The following is an 18,071-nucleotide window of genomic DNA, read 5'->3' as shown; positions in this document are numbered from 1 at the left end:
TGTTCCTGAACTGAACCACTGAGCACATCCCTAGTCTTACACACTTGTTGGTTTTCAAAAAAAATTGAGCTAACTTTAATATTGATTTGATGAGTTATGATGCTAGAAGACAGGGTTTGCCAGCATATGCTGTGTAAGAATTATATTGACTCAAGTAATAATAAAATAAAAATACATGTTCTGTTTCTGTAAATTTCACCACTCTTCATATCTCATGTTTGGATAACTTATTTTAATGACTTAAACATTTTTAGATTCTGTTTGAGTTCTCTTTAATCTTAAAGCCATTGTTAGGGTTTGGAGAAAGCTCGCTGGCAAAATGAGCTGGTCCAGCCAAATAAAAGGTCGTGGGTTTGATCTCAGTACCAAAAGCATGATAGCTAAAAAATCATTAAGGCCATGAGTAATTTATGTTATCTCATGATTTAGATAATAAATACAGAGGGAAGCTTGTTGTGGGTACAGATGAGCTTTCAGCGAGTAATAAGTAATTATATACAGCCAATGCTCCGTTAATCTGGTGACATTCATGGATAATCTCTTTTTTGTAATTTTTATTTTAATGTATAGAGGGGTTATAGTTACATTCACCAGATAGAAGGTGTATTACTTCTCACACATTGATACCCCTTCTCATGTTTTCCCCATTTCCTTCCCCCCATCCTCTCCCAATCAACTTGTTTCCCCCCTTCCCTTTCCTATTTCAAATAATCAAATGTATATACAATATACCAGGTAATGCAGTCAGATATAGTAACAATATGAGATTAACCAAACGGCAACAAAATAGGAGAGAAATAAAATAGTACATTAAGAACAACAATCACAAAATGATATCGCCCCATTTGTAAGGAAATGAAAAGACTTGGAAAAAAATCATATTAAGTGAAGTAAACCAGACCCAAAGGAACACAAGCTCCATGGTTTCCCTCATTTGTCATAATTAGTACACATCTAGGACTCTCCTAGCAGAGGATTATAATAGCACAAAACCTAGATTCATAAGATCATATAGGATGAGTCTAAACGAAAGGACCTCCAGGATATGAATGGTCTCTTCTTACTTCTTATTTTTACTTTGATTGTTTTTTAGCCTCATGCTTTAAAGTAGAGAAATCTTTCCAATTGCCTAATTTCAAATTATATGATCCATTACACTTTATCTTTTACTTGTTTTTGCACTAAATATACTTTTCTAGGAAAGAGTATTTGCTTCTGAATATTAAGCTTGAGATGACTTTTTCTTTTGGTCATAAATCACCCTGTGGTCCTCAAATGTATAACCAAGGATTATAAAATCCAAGAATTATAAAAAAGCACTTACGGCAACTTTCTAGAATGTGTCTATTCCCTCGAGTAAGCAACACTTATATTGGAAAATCAATTCCTATTCTTACAAAGATAAGTATAAATTGGTAGGCATTCATAAAACTTTTGTCTGAAGTAAATTAAGTCTCAGAGAAACCATGTTACAGCCTAGTTATAATAGGATTTGTTAAAATTTCTTTTAAAAATGTCAAAAAACCTACTAGTTTCATGCTTCCTCCCTTCCTTCATCCTTTATCCAGTAAATGTGAACCCCCCTTAGTAACAGAGCTAAAATGAGAATTATATTGTTAAAATAAAACAGTATCATTTAAAAGGTAATTTATTGTGGCTTCAAAATATTAACAGTATACATTGCTAAAACATATAATGTTGATATTATCTTATGACCCTTTACAGTATGTGAACAACTATGATCTGTGTTAAAAAAGTGAATTTTAAAATGTTAGTTCATAAAAATATTCCTATTTTTTCTACCTGTTCTAAAAATTCTTTAGCCAGGAAGTCTTCTCATCTAGAATTGTAGTTTATACCATGGCCAGTAAAGTGACTTTGGTTCCTGCCTTGAATAAGATTTCTGCAACTTTAAAATATTTTTTATTGAAAGATTTTTATTAACACTGATTTTTACATCATATTTCAAATGTCATGTTTAACAAACAAGCATTCAAGAAGGAAATCTTTATAGGCAATCACTGGCACATAGATTTTTATAACATAATTAAAATTTAGCTGAGAGTTTGTATGTCATAGATACATATCAATCTATATAATATAGCATTAGGTGCGTAACATATTTTTACCATCATAGAATTTCTTGCCAGTCCTGGGCTTCAGCTCAGGGCATGAGCACTGTCCTTGGGCTTCTCAATGCTAGAGCTCTACCACTTAAGCCACAACACCCCTTCTGGCTTTTTTCTATGTATGTGGGACTGAGAATTCAAACCTGGGTACCACATTTTTTTTGTATCCATTAATCAGTAATGGGACTAGTAGGTTGTTTCCATCATGTGGCTATTGTGAATAGTGCAGTGATGAACATGGCTGTGCAGGTGTCCTTATCATATCTTGGGTTATGATACGCAGGGTAGTTGCTTAGGAGTGGTATGGCTGGATTGTAGGGAATGTTTATTTTTAGTTTTCTTTCTTTTTTGCTAGTTCTGGGCTTGAGCTCAGGGCCTGAGCCCTGTCCTTTTATTTTCTCAAGGCTAGAGGTTTACCAATTGAGCCTCAGCAAAACTTCTAGCTTTTTTCTATGTATGTGGTACTGAGGAATCGAACCCTCATCTTTGCGCATGCTAGACAAGGACTCTACCACTAGGCTAAACTCCCAGAACCTATGTTTAGTTTTTTGACAAGCCTCCAAATTGCCTTCCGTGGTGGCTGAACTAGTTTACATTCCCACTAACAGTTCAGGATTCCTCTTTTCCTCATCCCTGCCAGCATTTGTCATTGTCTGAGTTCAGAATCTTGGCCATTCTAATTGGGGTAAGGTGGCATTTTAGAGTTGGTTTTATTTGTATTTTCTTTATGACCATGGATGATGAGCATTTTCTCATTTTTTGCCATTTTAACCTCTTCTTTTCATAAGCCTTTAGTTCCCTTGCCAATTCAGTGATTGGTATATTGGGTTTGCTGGGTGTATTAGTTTCTTGAGTTCCTTGCAGATATTGGATATTAAGCATTTGGTCAATATCTTTTTCCAGTTGGTTGGCTGTCTTTCTACTTTAGTAGCTATGCTTTTATCTGTGCAGAAACTTTTTATTTTTAGGTAGTGCCATTTGTCGAGTCTCTGTCCAATCTGTTGTGACCTGGGACTCTGTTCAGAAAGTTTTTGCTTGTGCCTATAAGTTCCAGTGTCTCTCTATTCTATCATGTAACAGTTTCAAGGTTTCAGGTCTGATATTAAGGTCTTTGATCCATTTTGAGTTAATGCTTGTGCGTGGTGATAGGCTGGGATCAATTTATAGTTTTCTACATGTGGCTGCTCAGTTTTCCCAGCACCAATAATTGAAGAGTCTGTGTTTATTTCACTGTATATGTCTGGATCTCCCAAATATAAGTTGACTTTAGATATGTGTTTTCCATTCTGGATCTTCTGTCCTGTTCCATTGATCTTCTGGTGTATTTTCTGTGCCAATATCATGATGTTTTTGTTATTACGCCAATATAGTAGAGTTTGAAGTGTGGCATTGTAATACCAGCATTGGTCTATTGCCTAGAATTACTTTGGTGAGTCTAGGTCTTTTGTTGTTCCATATGGACCTTTGGATTACACCTTCTATTTCATTAAAGAATGTCTTTAATGATGGGGGATTGATGGGGATTGCATTGAAATTGTATATCATTTTGACAGTATGGCCATTTTCATTATGTTGGTTCTACTTTAAATTATTTTTATTGAATTTTGTATACATGTCTAAACTCACCCTTTCTCAGGATCTACTTTGGAATCTTGAGTCTAATATTGGGAGGCCACATTAAGTATATTTCAGTGCACTTAATCACATTTCCTTCAAAAGCAAAGAAAGTTTGGTTTCAATCACAAAGAGGTAGGACTTTATATGAAATATTCCTTCTTTCTATTTCTTAAGTCTCATGCCTGTAGTTTCATTTGTATGTGTGTATTTCATTACAAGGAAATCTTGCTCAATTTTTCACCCTTCAAGGGCAAAATAAGAGCAAAGCTAGCACCCCTAGTTTAGATACACTATAAGAGCTATACTTACATTGCTGGGGTTAGGTACTTGGACTTTTCTGTTTTCCTGAGAGAAGCTTTCACTAAACTGAAGTTGAAAAGCTGTTATGATTGTGTATGTGTGTGTGCATGTGTGCCTGTGTATTTGTGTGTATGTATATGTGTGTTTATGTTTGCGTTTATGTGTTACTTGTCCTGCCTGTGGATGAGAAAAAAGAAAACGTAGATTCGGTTTTGTATATGCCAAAAACAATGGGTAGTCCAGGAACCAGTTCAATCATGGTACAGTTCATTACTTAATAATTTACAGTGGGTTTTGCACAGGATATCATGCTCACTTTTAGGTTATTATGAAACTGTCATTTGAAGCATTCTATCTAAAAAATAATAATGTTTGCCAACTGGCTGGGTTAACACCTGTCACTGACAGAGTGTAGAGAAATGATTTTAATAAAACACTTTTCACAGGCAGAGGAGAAGCACATTGTCTCTGTCTGCAGGAGAATGGTGGGGGTTCTGTTCAACCGCACAGCAGGCTTGTCTCCATTTAGCATGCAGTGTCCTAGAACTAATAATTGACAATGCTGATGAGAAGCAAGCTGTTCCTGCCATCACTTGGAAGTGTAAACCCTCGGATACATATCTTCAAGTTCTTTGCTTTTTCTTATGTGTGGTTAATCCTTTCCTATTTCTTGATTTCAACACATCTCCAAATAGAAACTTAATTCACTACTGAGATGAAGCTAGGACATGAAGAGCAAAATCTGTGCTTTGTTATTTTTCTTATCTCCGAAAGTTCACATTATGAGAGAGAAAGCTTTAAACAATAAAATGGAGATAAACAGGTCCTGGTGGCTCGTGTGTATAAGTCCATGTTTCTCAAAAAGTTGAGATATGAGGATTATGTCAGAGCAGACAAAAAATTAGTTTAAACTTTTTCTCCAGTTGGTCTGTGGTACGGCTCATTTTGTAGAGTGTCTTTTGTGAGTAAAATAACTAAGGTAAAGCCCAGGGACCTGAGTCCAGGGACCTGAGTTCAAGATTCAGGACTGGCACATAAGCACATATAAGGACACACCATACATACACACACACACACACTGAACATTGTTCTTGAGGCTCAGAATGAAGAGATGAGAAATCATTAATTGAGGCAGTAAGGAAAGGAAATGATTTCTGCTTTTGTCCTCTTTAAAATTTTCTTTGTATTGTTCTGGAGCTAGTTGCAGTGAAAAGGCTCTATGGGGGAGAGAAAAAGGCAAGAGGTATATTCAGAAAGCTTGGCTAATAATCTCAGGTGACATGCGTGAGATGTACTTGAATTCTATCTGCTATTGTACTTGCTAAGTTTCTTTGTATCACCTGATTAGAAAGCAAGTATGCGTGTGTGTGTGTGTGTGTGTGTGTGTGTGTGTGTGTGTGTACAGATTTTTTTTTTGGTCAATCAGGGGGCTTGAACTCTGGGCCTGGGCACTGTCCCTGATCTCAAGGCTACCACCCTACCCCTGGAGCCACAGCCCCACTTTCCATTTTCTAGTGGCTAATTGGAGATGAGTCTCATGGGGACGTTGTGTCTGGGCTGGCTTTGAACCTTGATCCTCAGATCTTATCCCCCTGAGTAGCTATGATTACAGGTATGAGCCACCACACCAGGCATGTACAGAGATTTTAACAGCAGTAAACAGCAATAACAGTAGCAACAAAAACACCAAAAGTCTACAGGAGACACCTTTCACTTTCTTTTCTTTTTTGACAGGTGGCGATTTCAGCAATAACTAATATGCTTATATTCTATGGAGATTAATTTTAAAGTATTTAAGTCATCCTAATATGTCCATAATGTGCTCCAGTCACAGAAATGGCATATAAAGATAGACAAATCTATTTCCTCTAATGATCGCCTGGAGTATGTTCAAGCTTGTTATTACTTAGGGATAATAAACATATAAAAATATATTTGGCAGTATTTGGTACCTTTAAGAGTTCTGCAGCCAGAATGTGAAATTCAAATTTCTCAAGAATGAATCTTGCTTTGTTGGTCAAGTTATTTGACTTTTGTTTTGCTTTGCTTGGTGACTAGTCATAAAAGAGAATAATACTCTAAAGTTATATGACCTTTCAAAGATTAATTGACTACATGTAAACATCTAAGTAGGGTATATGCATTTTAGTTTCCTACTACTACTATGAAAAAGTTACCACAGATATAGTGGCTTGAATAATATGAATACATCATCGTACTATTTGTAGTTCCAAAATCTGAAATATGTTTCAGTAGGCCAAAATCAAGCTCTTGGTAGGGTTGTATTTCCTGCTAAGAAACAGATGCCTCTATAAATTTCTATCTGTTTCACCAAGAGAGGTGTCTGTCATTTTTCTAGCCTCTTCTACCTTTAAAGCCAATTATGGATAATCTGTTTCTTCTATCTATTACTCTGATTTTGCTATCTTTATCTTCCACACTAAAGACCCCTGAGAAACAACTGAGACCATTGAGATAGTGCATGTTATTTGAAATTTACAAGTTCTAGGGATTATTGGGATTAAGACAATTTGGTAGGGCTATGCTATTCTGCCTAATATAGTGTCATGTTATAACTACTTTTAAATTTTTACTTTTTGGTGGTAGTATTGGGGCTTGGACTCAGGGCCTCTCTGGTTTTCTTGGCTTCTTTTATTTGTTTTTGTATAAGGTAGGTCCTCTTTGTTTTGTATAAGGTAGGTAGATTTTGCTGATTGATTGGAGATATGAAGCTCATGAACTGTTTGGCTTGGACTAGCTTCAAAGCTTAATCCTTAAATCTCAGCTTTCTAAGTAGTTAGGATTAACTAAATATTGGTTAGCTTTCAGTTTTTACCTCGTTATATCAATTTTAGAGCAAATATATGTAGGTATTAAAAACTTTCAAGCAACCTGAATTCATATAGAATTATCTGTGATTACAAAGTATATGGTCTAGGTAATAGCGTTCATATGTTGAGGGGCTGACAATATGACTCAGCTGGTGGAGTCCTTCCTTGACAAGTAGGATGCTCTAAATTCAATACAGAAGAAAAGGAGGAAAATGAAAACAAAATACACATATATGCACTTACACACGTACATGCTTACACATACACATGGATATAGATACACACAAATAAACATGCATACATATACACACATAGCCACAGACTACATACATATATACACATATGTACATATACATGTATACATGTATACATATATATACACACAAATGTAAGTTTAGATGAATACTGAAACTCCGAAAGATTTTTTATTAATTTTTATTAGTTTTGAGGAAGCATGCTTTTTAATAGAATTGTCTGCAGCATTTGCTTTCTGTTGAGTTCTAACCATTCCATTCCACATTCCACTAGTAGAAAATTGTTTAAAAAATTACTTAATTGTATATAGAATTTCATTTATCCATATCTGGATTATTAAATTACAGTTAATAATGGACACTAATTTTTATTTTATTAAACCAAGAGTTTAATATTTTAGACATCATTATCTTAAATATTTTCTTCATTGTTACCCAAAACAATGTGCGCTATAGAAGTAAATTGTCTTATTTCATGAAAAGTGAAATTTAGAAAAAAAATGAAGCACATGGATGCCATTTATATCACTGGTAAGAAGGAAAGTTAAGACAAGAACCAGCTTTTCTCTTTATTCAAGTGTCTTGATGTTCTCTGCACACTCTTTCACAACCTCTCTATATGCTGCAGCCTAATTTGCTTCCCTATCTCAGTAATCCTGATTCTCCTGAGTCTCCACATATATTGTATAACATTTATAATACAGACTTAGAGTCTCTAATACAGCAGAAAAGCTGTGACATCATTTCCTAATGCCCCATTAAGTTAGTAGAAGCTACCATTATAAGGGCAAATATTATTTCCATTGAGTAGCTGGCATATTTATAATTTTCAGTCAATGCATGTTTTCAATTTCACACCATGTGATTCTGAACTAACAATTTCAGGCTGGTGGTATTTGTCTTTGTCGCTCTCTTAATGAACACAATGTTCCCCCAAACATTTAATATTGTAATTGTATTGCTAAAAAGATAAAGTCATTTTCCTCTGTGTAAATGTTCTTAGTAAGCTAGGAAGATGGGAGAATTTGTTGGGAATGACTTGTAAGAATCATGAAGATTAGCTTGATCAAGTTTGACAATATTTTTGTCTTCAAAGATAAAAATTGTTCCTTTTTTGTTTCCATTACTGAGGATTGAATTCAGGTCTCATTTGTTGGTCAGCCTCAAATATGATGCCCCTTAGTAAGATTCCCTATATCTCTAAAAATGACAAGTACCTGCCTCTGCTTCCATTCAGTCTGCTCACAGCTGAGATAGCAAGCATACTCACCATACCAAGCCATGGATTGATATATAATATTTCTTTTTTTATAATTGTATTTTATTACTGGCATAATGTATGTAGGGGTTACAGTTACATTTGTCAGATAGTGAGTACATTACTTCTTGAACATTGATACCCCTTCCCATGTTTTTCTCCCACTTTCCCTCCACCCCCCAAAAATCATCTTGTTTTTCCTTTGTCCTTCCCTATTTCAAATAAAGGACCATATATACAACATACCAGGTAACAAAGTCAAATACAGTAACCACATGAGATTAACCATAAAGGGAAGAAAAGAGAAAAGAAATAACTTCACACAGTGTATTAAGAACAATTTAGGATTCTACTAGTACAGGATCACAATAGCTTAAAAAGCTATTTATATATGGCCATATAGGATAAGGATAAGCAAAATGAATTCCAGGATAAAGAAACAAGAGATTCATCTTTGTGATTGTTGTTCTTCATGTACTCTAGGGTTTCTAAAACTTTTTTTTTTTTGTGGTGCTTGAACTCTGGGCCTGGGCACTGTCTCTGAGCTCTTCAGCTCAAGTCTACCATCCTACCCCGTGAGGCACAGTACCACTTCCTGTTTTCTAGTGGTTTATTGGAGAAAAGAGTCTATTGGACTTTTTGGTGTCCGGGCTGGCTCTGAACCATGATCCTCAGATTTCAGCCTCCTGAGTAGCTAGGATAACAGGTGTGAGCCACCTCGCCTGGCTTGAGTTTCTTAAACTTTTCAACCCAGTATGATCTGGAGCATGATTCCCAGCTTCGATTTCCAAGTACCTTGGATTATAAGCATGGGCCCTCATGCCTCATAAACAATTCCATCTCTCATTTTATCTCTGTTCCTTTTCATTTGATCATCTTGCAACATCCTAGGATGAACAAACACAAAATGGAAATAGATTTCCTATGACAACACATTTTTTTTTGCCAGTCCTAGGCTTGAGCTCAAGGCCTGAGCACTGTCCTTGGACTTTCTCAAGGCTAGCACTCTACCACTTGAGCCTCAGCACCACTTTTGGCTTTTTGCTCTGTATGTGAGGTACAGAGGAATCGAACCCAGGTCTTCATGCATGCTAGGCAAGCACTCTACCACTAGGCCAAACTCCTGGCCCCCGACAACACATTTTTAATTAAGCATATTTCTGTTTTTAATCTAAACTACCACACTGTGTATGAGAAAGTTATAATCTATCATATTTTATTATGTGTCCAGAGCATCTTGATCAATCACTTCTTCCATCATTGTTCTCTAACCCACCTGCTCTTTCCCCCCCCCCAGACTTATGCATTTCTCACTTCCTTTATTACATATGTATATTGACATCATATTTCTTAGTTGTATTGTCATTCTGGAGTTTGGATAGACATATGTGTGCCTAATATGCAGGTTGCCAGGCTGTAGAGCACAGTATCTCTCCTACCTCTGTAGCCTCTGTGAGATAAACTAAAGTCTCCTAAAGTAAGATCCTGACCTTTTCCTTGCCTGAGGCTCTGTTGTAGCAAAGGAGATACTGAATAGCTTTGCTCACTTCCATATCAAATGTTTGCACTCACTAGTCTGAGAAAAGACATTCCACTCTTCAGTTATTTCCCTCTTTTATAAAGTACTTTGAAAAGCTTTCTTGTTATACTTATTTTTTTTTTTCATTAGCCCAGGCTCACTTTAAGCTTGCTTTCTTCTTTGGCTTGACATTGTGGCTCTTTAGTACAATCATACTTGATCTTCAACACTCTTTTCAGCATGTGTATAGATCATTAAAAGTTCTGAGTTCATCATAGGGCCTGCTGTCATTTGCATTAATTTAAGTGCCTTCTCTTTCTTCCTCACTGGAATAATTTGTGATTGTATTAGCATAAGTTTTATAGTCCTCAGGCCTTCTTGAGTTATCAATATTCTTAAGACTCTTGGAACACAGCATTATAAAAATATTTCCTGGAATGTTTTAATGTTTCATTATTATGAAGCTATTTATTATTTATCATTGACTGAGTTGTACATGTTTTATAAATTTGTGAATGAAAGTCAACTTTGCATATAATCAATGGACTACTGATAAATGTTTAACAACCAGTTCTTCAGCCATTGGGAAAGCACCCATGTGTGCCATTTCCTGGGCTCCTCCGTGTAAATATTCCCAGCATGACCAATTTCCAGCTATCAGCACTCCATCACTGATGACAGAGAAAGAGGAGATGAAGATATTTGGCTTTGGGGAATAGCTTATAATTTGGCTGTAGCATACCACTAAGTATCTTGGCAGTGATTTCATAGTAGTCCTTGATTCCCTGAGTCCTTCCACCAGAGGTAACTTCAGACACTCAGCAGTTGTATAAGGCACTCAGACATCACTGACCATTTTGAGTTCCTTAGTATGTTTTGACAATAGTTGCAGTCATTTTGAATGACATTTTTTCTAATACTGGGGCTTGAACTCAGGGCCTTTTGCCCTTGTTTGACTTTTTTGCTCAAGACTGGAGGTCTTTCCAGTTTTAGTTAGTTAATTGGCAACAGGAGTCTCAGGAAATTTTCTGCCCAGGTTGGATTCAAATCGTGATTGTCAGATACCTGCCTCCTGAATAGCTAGGATTACAGGCATGAATAATCTATTTTAAACACTACCTACTGGTTTCACATTACAGTACAAGGGGAAGTTAATCATCCACCTTTGCTGTTTCCTTTTGCTTTTCTCCTTCTAGTGCACTACTGGTCTTTTTAACACTGATGGGTGGCTGATGGAGTAACCTAAGGCAAGAATGCTTAATGGTTCCTCTTAAACTCGATTCCAAGAGAAAAGCATCTTCTCAGCTTTTGTATACACATTCTGGCCAACCACTAGATTTTGGAGTCCAAATAGTGTTGAAGTGGAAAACACCACAGTCTCAGAATTAGCGTTCCACATTGACATTATTTTCTATTTGATGACAGCATTCCTATTCTGACTCAAACTCCCAGTACCTTAATTTTAAACTCCACCAAGAAGTGAATTGCTAAGTTAGGATAGGGTGATCAGTTAAGTCAAGGTATTGGAAGGAATTTCAAAGCCTACAGAGTGGGAGAAATCTTCACTAACTATATAACAGACAAAGGCCTCGTATCTAAAATATATCAACATCTCAAAAAATTGAATCACTTCAAAACTAATCTCCAAAGAAGCAACCATCCCATTAAAAGATGGGCCAAAAACTTAAAGAGAGTCTCCTCTGAAGAAGAAAAAAGAATGGCCTACGGACACATGAAGAAATGCTTGATATCTCTGGCCATAAAATAAATGCAAATAAAAACAACTCTAAGATTCCACCTCACTCCAGTTAGAATGGTCATGACCAAGAAATCTAATAACAATTGATGCTGGTGGGGATGTGGCCAGGAGGGATCACTACTACACTGTTGGTGGAAAGCAGTATGGCAGTACCTCAATAGCTTCCCAATGACCCAGCAACTCCATTACTTGGTATATACCCACTCATCCAGAAACAAGGACATACTAAATCCACTAGCACAATGTTGTTCACTGCAGCACTATTTACAATAGCAAAGATATGGCACCAATGAGATGCCCTTCAGTTGATGAGTAGATCAACAAGATGTGGTATTTATACACAATGGAATTCTATGCTGCTGTCAGAAAGAATGACATTTCCCCATTTGTAAGGAAATGGAAAGACTTAGGAAAAATCATATTAACTGAAGTAAGCCAGACTCAAAGGAATATATGCTCAATGGTTTCCCTCATTTGTCATAATCAGTAGAAACCTTGGGCTCTCCTAGCAGAGATTTACAATAGAACAAAACCTAGATTCATAAGGCCAAATAGTATGGCGCTAAATGAAAGCCTTGAATGTCCTAAACGGCTTGTATTCAATCCTCACTCATTTAGCTTTTCTTCCTAAGCATCCTGTGACACTTCACATCCTCATTTTCTCAAGCATTCATGCATTTGGTGTATGGATTGAGTTGTCTTTCGAATTTCCCTTTTGCTGGTTGAGAGTTTGGATTTTGGCATTTTTCTTCCTTTTGTTTTGCTGTGCTGGCTGGTTTAGTATGCATGTCTGCTTTTCTGTTTTTCAGAGTTTGCTTCTACTGTCTCCTCTTTGTTCCCTCCGTTTTAATAGGTTTGGTTTAGTTTAAAAAATATCCATTTACTGTGGATTTATTGGGGTTGTGAGGGAACAGATCACGTGCATGGTTCAATCTGCCACCTGTAATGAAAAGCCCGTTCTCTGAACTTTGTGAAATCTGCTTTTCTATAGTACTGAGCACCTTCTGGAGACCCTGCCCTGCCACAAGATGATCATAAACTCTAAGCAAGCAAGTGAGCTCTTCACATCCTCCAGTTCCTGTCATTTCCACCTCACTGAGTCCCTGCTCTGGGCTTGCATGTCATTGTATCCATGGTAACATTTCCTTTCCTTCCTTACTGTGACTTCAGAGAGATAAAATAAAAAAGGAAGTCAGAGCTTTCTTGTGCAAATATGTTTCCCTTTCTGCACAAAAGCTTGCTTCAGAAGAGAGATGGGGTGATCAGATGGGAGGTATTAGGGAAGAAGCAGAATCATTTCTGTTGATGACAGAATGTGTTAAGAACTCCAACAACCATCAACAGCTTTGCTGATGTTAATGCTGACTAGTGTTTTCCTTTAGGGACTAATCTCAAAACATGTTCCTTTTTGTCCAATCCATCCATGCTCAAACAGTTATAAATATATGTATGGTCTATCTGTACTCAAATTGTATTTGAGGTCAAAAGAAATTCTTTCCCTATCCTTTACAAAGCATAGAATATTATTTGATGCCTTATGAAAGAAAAATTAATCTTGCAGCACTGATCAAAATCTGAAAAGACATTTGTTGAAATATCACATTTCTGTATTTTAGACCCTCTCAATGCCTAAGCCACAGAGGCCAAGTAAGGCTTATAGAAACCCTTGGTCTAGCAGACACCTTCATCCTGCTGAATCTCAGCATCAGAAGTGCAACAGGGTCAAACCCTATTGTACATGGAATCTAAATAATCAGACTTAAGGAAACAGAAGCTAGAATGCCAGGGTTTGGAGTGTGAAATAAATGGGAAGATGTTAGTCAGCGGACACAAAAATCTTAGCTGTAAGTTAGTTCTGGGGATTTCAGGTACAAGTTGGTGATTGCCGTCAGTGCTGTACTTTACTTGAAAATTGGTAAGAGTTTGGATTTTGTATGTATACAACATATTAAAGAAATAGTGATTGAAATGATCATCACAAATTAACATAGCTATTACCTCAGGCACTGTTTATGTATATCCAACACATCATGTTCATTAAGTGTATACTGATTTTACTTGTTAATTTTTCATCAAACTAGCTGGTAAAATGTTGAATTTTTCTACTATTTTCTTTTTCTAAGAAAATAAACATTGCACCTTAGACAGTTTTTCATAACATCTCTTTTTTTTGAAAATTGCATTTCTGGATTATTACTTCCATAGGAAACAAAATAATGCATATTATAACCTCCAGATGTAAGTTAGGTCTCTACTAACTAAAGTCTGGTAGAATATTAAAAAATATATTTTTGGGGTTATACTGAGGTTTGAAATAGAGGCTTTCTATATGCTGAACTAGAGCTCTACTACTTGATCCATGACTCCACTTTCTTTATCCTTTTCATTTTGGAGACTGAGTCTATCAATTGTTCTGCCTGACTGTCCTCCAATTCCAGATCCCATCCTCCTGTGTAGCTAGGATTACAAGTCAGAGGCAAGTGTGCATGGCCTCTCAACTAGTTTTTAATTCTAAGTTAATTTTCTTGGCCCATTCTAGTCAAATCAGTTATTCCTCTGCATTCTCCAGAAGTGTGGCCTTCTTTCTATCTTCCATAGAGCTTCAGAACTGTCTCTTCCCTATGCTAGGGTCATCTCTGCAATAAATAAACGCCTGGCCCTATCTTGCTATGTATGCCTTTTGGTTTAGCTGATATCAACCCAATCCTTGTTCTAGAAGGTTGTAAGAATAACTTCCACCTCACCAACAGGAACTCAGGCACATGATATAGAAGGAAAAGTGCTTATTTTGAAGTATAAGACTGTGAATAAAAGGAAAGGGTACCTACCATACATTCTTCAATCAATGGCTATCTATCCCTGAAATACAGTCTCCAGAAACAGTCTCTAAAAGTTTCTTTTGCGTAAATTTGATATAGTAACATTTGTGAAGCATAGAAGTGTTTTTTTGGGGGAGGTGGGGGAGGGCCAGTCCTGGGCTTAAGCTCAGCGCCTGAGCACTGTCCTTGGACTTTCTCAAGGCTAGAGCTCTACCACTTGAGCCTCAGCACCACTTCCAGCTTTTTTCTATGTATGTGGTACCGAGGAATTGAACCCGGGACTTCATGCATGCTAGGCAAGCACTCTACCACTAGGCCAAACTCCCGGCACCATAAGTCTTTTTTCTAGAACGTGTAGGTAAACAATTATCTAGTTTCAATAGTTATAAATTCTAATGTAAGCTGAGAAATAATTGTAATTAGATAGTTAAAAAGGAAATAACATCTGTATTATTCAGCCAATTAAAAAACAAGCAGATAATTTGACTCTTCCTCTATAGGTTAAACTAGCAGAGAGTGATTTTAACTTCTGTGCTCAATGTGTAGAATTGTTCATCTCGTGAAATATGAGCCTGATTTTGAAAGTTACATGTGTCAGAGAACATATTCATTATTACTAATGGAGTTAAATCTAAGTATGCTTTTAAAGGTCAAATTTGAAGGTTTTTCATTTCAAGATGCACTGTCTTTACATGAAAAGAAATAAAGTGAATGCAAAATGAATAGCTTCCCATTTATTTTGAGCAACTAATGATGACAAACATCATAGACAAAAATTTAGACAAGCTAATAATGAGAAATGCCCAGTAATGACAGAAGATAATATTAACATTTAACTTTAAAATGACCTTTCATTCCGTCACTAGTAGTTCATCACAACTAAAATTTTGCTTATTTTTTACATGACTATGGCAAAAAGAAAATGCTACAAGATGGGAAATACAGGGAGAAAGTAGGCATAAAACAGTCCTAGTAAATGACATGGAATATCATATTGTATATTGTCTTAAGTTGCTTTAAGGGTTTAGTAATTAAAGTGTGCTGACCAATATTGAGAAAAAATGCCATCTATGGTACCTCAGACATAAGGACGCAAAGCAGATTCGGCTTCAAGGAGCACAGAGTTTGTGAAACAATTGATTGTAAGTTAGGATGTACGTGAGGATCATTTGGTACAATCACAGAGTTGAGGTTGGGGAATTCATGAAAAGTTTCATACTGATTGTAGAGGACAATCTTTGAGCCTCTAATGGAACAAAGTAAACGCATTCACGAGAAATACTAATAGCATAAATGGTATTAAAACATCATATTTGCTGAATTGTCAAGTTGGACTACTGTAAAATGGTTAGGCAAACAGCACTGGAGAAAAGGATTCAGAAATTATGGCTCATAGAGGATTTGCTTTATTAGTTTACATTTAGCAATTTGTGGCTAGTGGTAATGACAAGTACAAATTTCGACTCAGGAGCAAATTAAAAGAATATATAAAACACTGAGGCTTGAACTCTGGACCTAGACACTGTCCCTGAGCTCTACTTCTGGAATTCTAAATTGGAAGCTGCCTCTCGGACTTTCCCATTGATCTGCCCTCAAACCTCTATCTTCTGATCTCAGCCTCTTGAATACAGGCATGAGCCACTGATGCGTGGGTCAGTGTTTTGTGTGCTGTTTGGAGCTATGGAAGCATTTGTTCTAAATGATTAATGCTTCAACTGTTTCTTTTCTTTAAAACCTATTCTTCTTTCATGTTTTGGGTGCATATTTGGATCGTTTTTTAACTTGGTCCCAATTTTTTCTCAACTATATCTTTTCTCTTCTTTATCTGCTTAGTGGCTGCTCTTTGACAAACTAGTTTCTGTGTGTTATGCTCAGTGTTGTTTGTGCCAAGTCTCTCAGAAGTGTCATATGTCTGGTAAGAGCTTCTGCTGGGCAAGGGACAGAATTTGACTCTCCCTTCTACCCAACCAGGTCTCCAGCTCAATTATACTATCTCCTGTCTCAAAAGTATTGCAGTATGCCCCCAACAGGGAAGGGTGGTGATGGTAGTAAAGTGAAACAACTGATACTGCTCACAGTGTTGAAAATGGGGCCAATGGAGACAAAACTTTGTCCTTACATTGTAAGAGAACAGTGGACTGCCCTCTCCCATGTCCACTCTTCTTCCTCATTGCCCCACGATTCTTTCCCTCAGTTTTAGAACCATCATAAAACCTATCCTTAGAAAAGAACAACAAAAGATTGGATCGGAGCATTCTCACATTTTTTCCTTTCATCATTTCAGGTCCTTCGATGTTAAAGCAAGTGTCTGCATCCATCTTTTCTTCTTAACTGATTGATTTTGAATCCCATATGCTTCTACCCACAGCTATTAATTGCAGCTCTCTGTCACCCTGTGGTGGAGAAGAGAACAAGAGCTATGGTTTCAGAGAGGGAATCTATTGCTCTGCAAGGCTGAAAACCAATACTGCAATTGAATTCCACATCTTAACCCATTTTTTAAAAAATTAAATAGGTGAAGTTTTTTGAAGTTACCAAACGAGCTACATTGCCAATAAGCTTATGATGGATATGCATGAAAGACATGTGCCTCTCCTTCCTTTGGTCTCTTTCAGTTTATTTTTAGCACTTTTCTGTCTATTAACTATAATTTACAGAGAAGATGTAAAATAGCCCTCAGGAGTGTTCTCTGACAGAGCTGCGATGAAGCTCTTTTGTACACATGCTTTTCACTTGCTGTAGGAAGAGGGCACTGTGTGCCCAGAAATCATCAAAAATGACTAAGTCAACTATCCAAAGACAGACACAGCGGACATTTATAGTGTCACATGATAGAATTGCTTTAAAATATATCATTTCTCTCAGGTGTTGCTGATGTACAATGATGCATGTCCTTTTGGAGATATCCAGACAGCAAATGTCACACACATATTCTGCTCATCGGAGAATCAATGTGTTGTAACTAATAATGATTTCTCCAAATCACAGAGTAATTGGTATGCAGCTAATTTAGCATATCCCACTCAAGGCAGAGAGTATCCTCCACCCATTCATCTACAGTAATCAACATTTGTGCAGATAAATATATGCTAGATTTCTCAGCGATTACTCTTCTCAATACGCTAGATTTCTCAGAGAAATTACTCTCTTCATTATAACTCCAACACACATTGACCACATTAATATGTTTTTTGAAATTCACATGGGAGGGGAACACATCTCTTTACTTTTCAATGACTTGATACATTTTGAGTTGTTTCCATAATGGTTAAATGTTCAAAAAATTGTATTCTCTTACTTAAGAACAGATAAAAGAAAATGTAAAGTGTAAGGAATACAATTCACATGAATGAAAGCACAAGTGGTAAAAATGTACCACTGAGTATTAGATAATTTCAAAGGCTCCATATAAAAGCTAGAAATAAAAACTTTGAAAGGTCAGTGAATATTGAAGTGTTTTGACATGCCATATGAATAAAAAGCCTCAAGGACAAGCAATTTAAGTTGTTAAAAACCATATTATTTCTGTAAAACATTCACTTTTGATATTTTCCCCTATTACAGTTATCTGCAGACTAAATTGTA

Source organism: Megascapheus bottae, chromosome 3, assembly GCF_031878675.1.
Source record: "Megascapheus bottae isolate mThoBot1 chromosome 3, mThoBot2.hap1, whole genome shotgun sequence".
Lineage (NCBI taxonomy): Eukaryota > Metazoa > Chordata > Mammalia > Rodentia > Geomyidae > Megascapheus > Megascapheus bottae.
Note: the sequence above shows the minus strand (reverse complement) of the source record.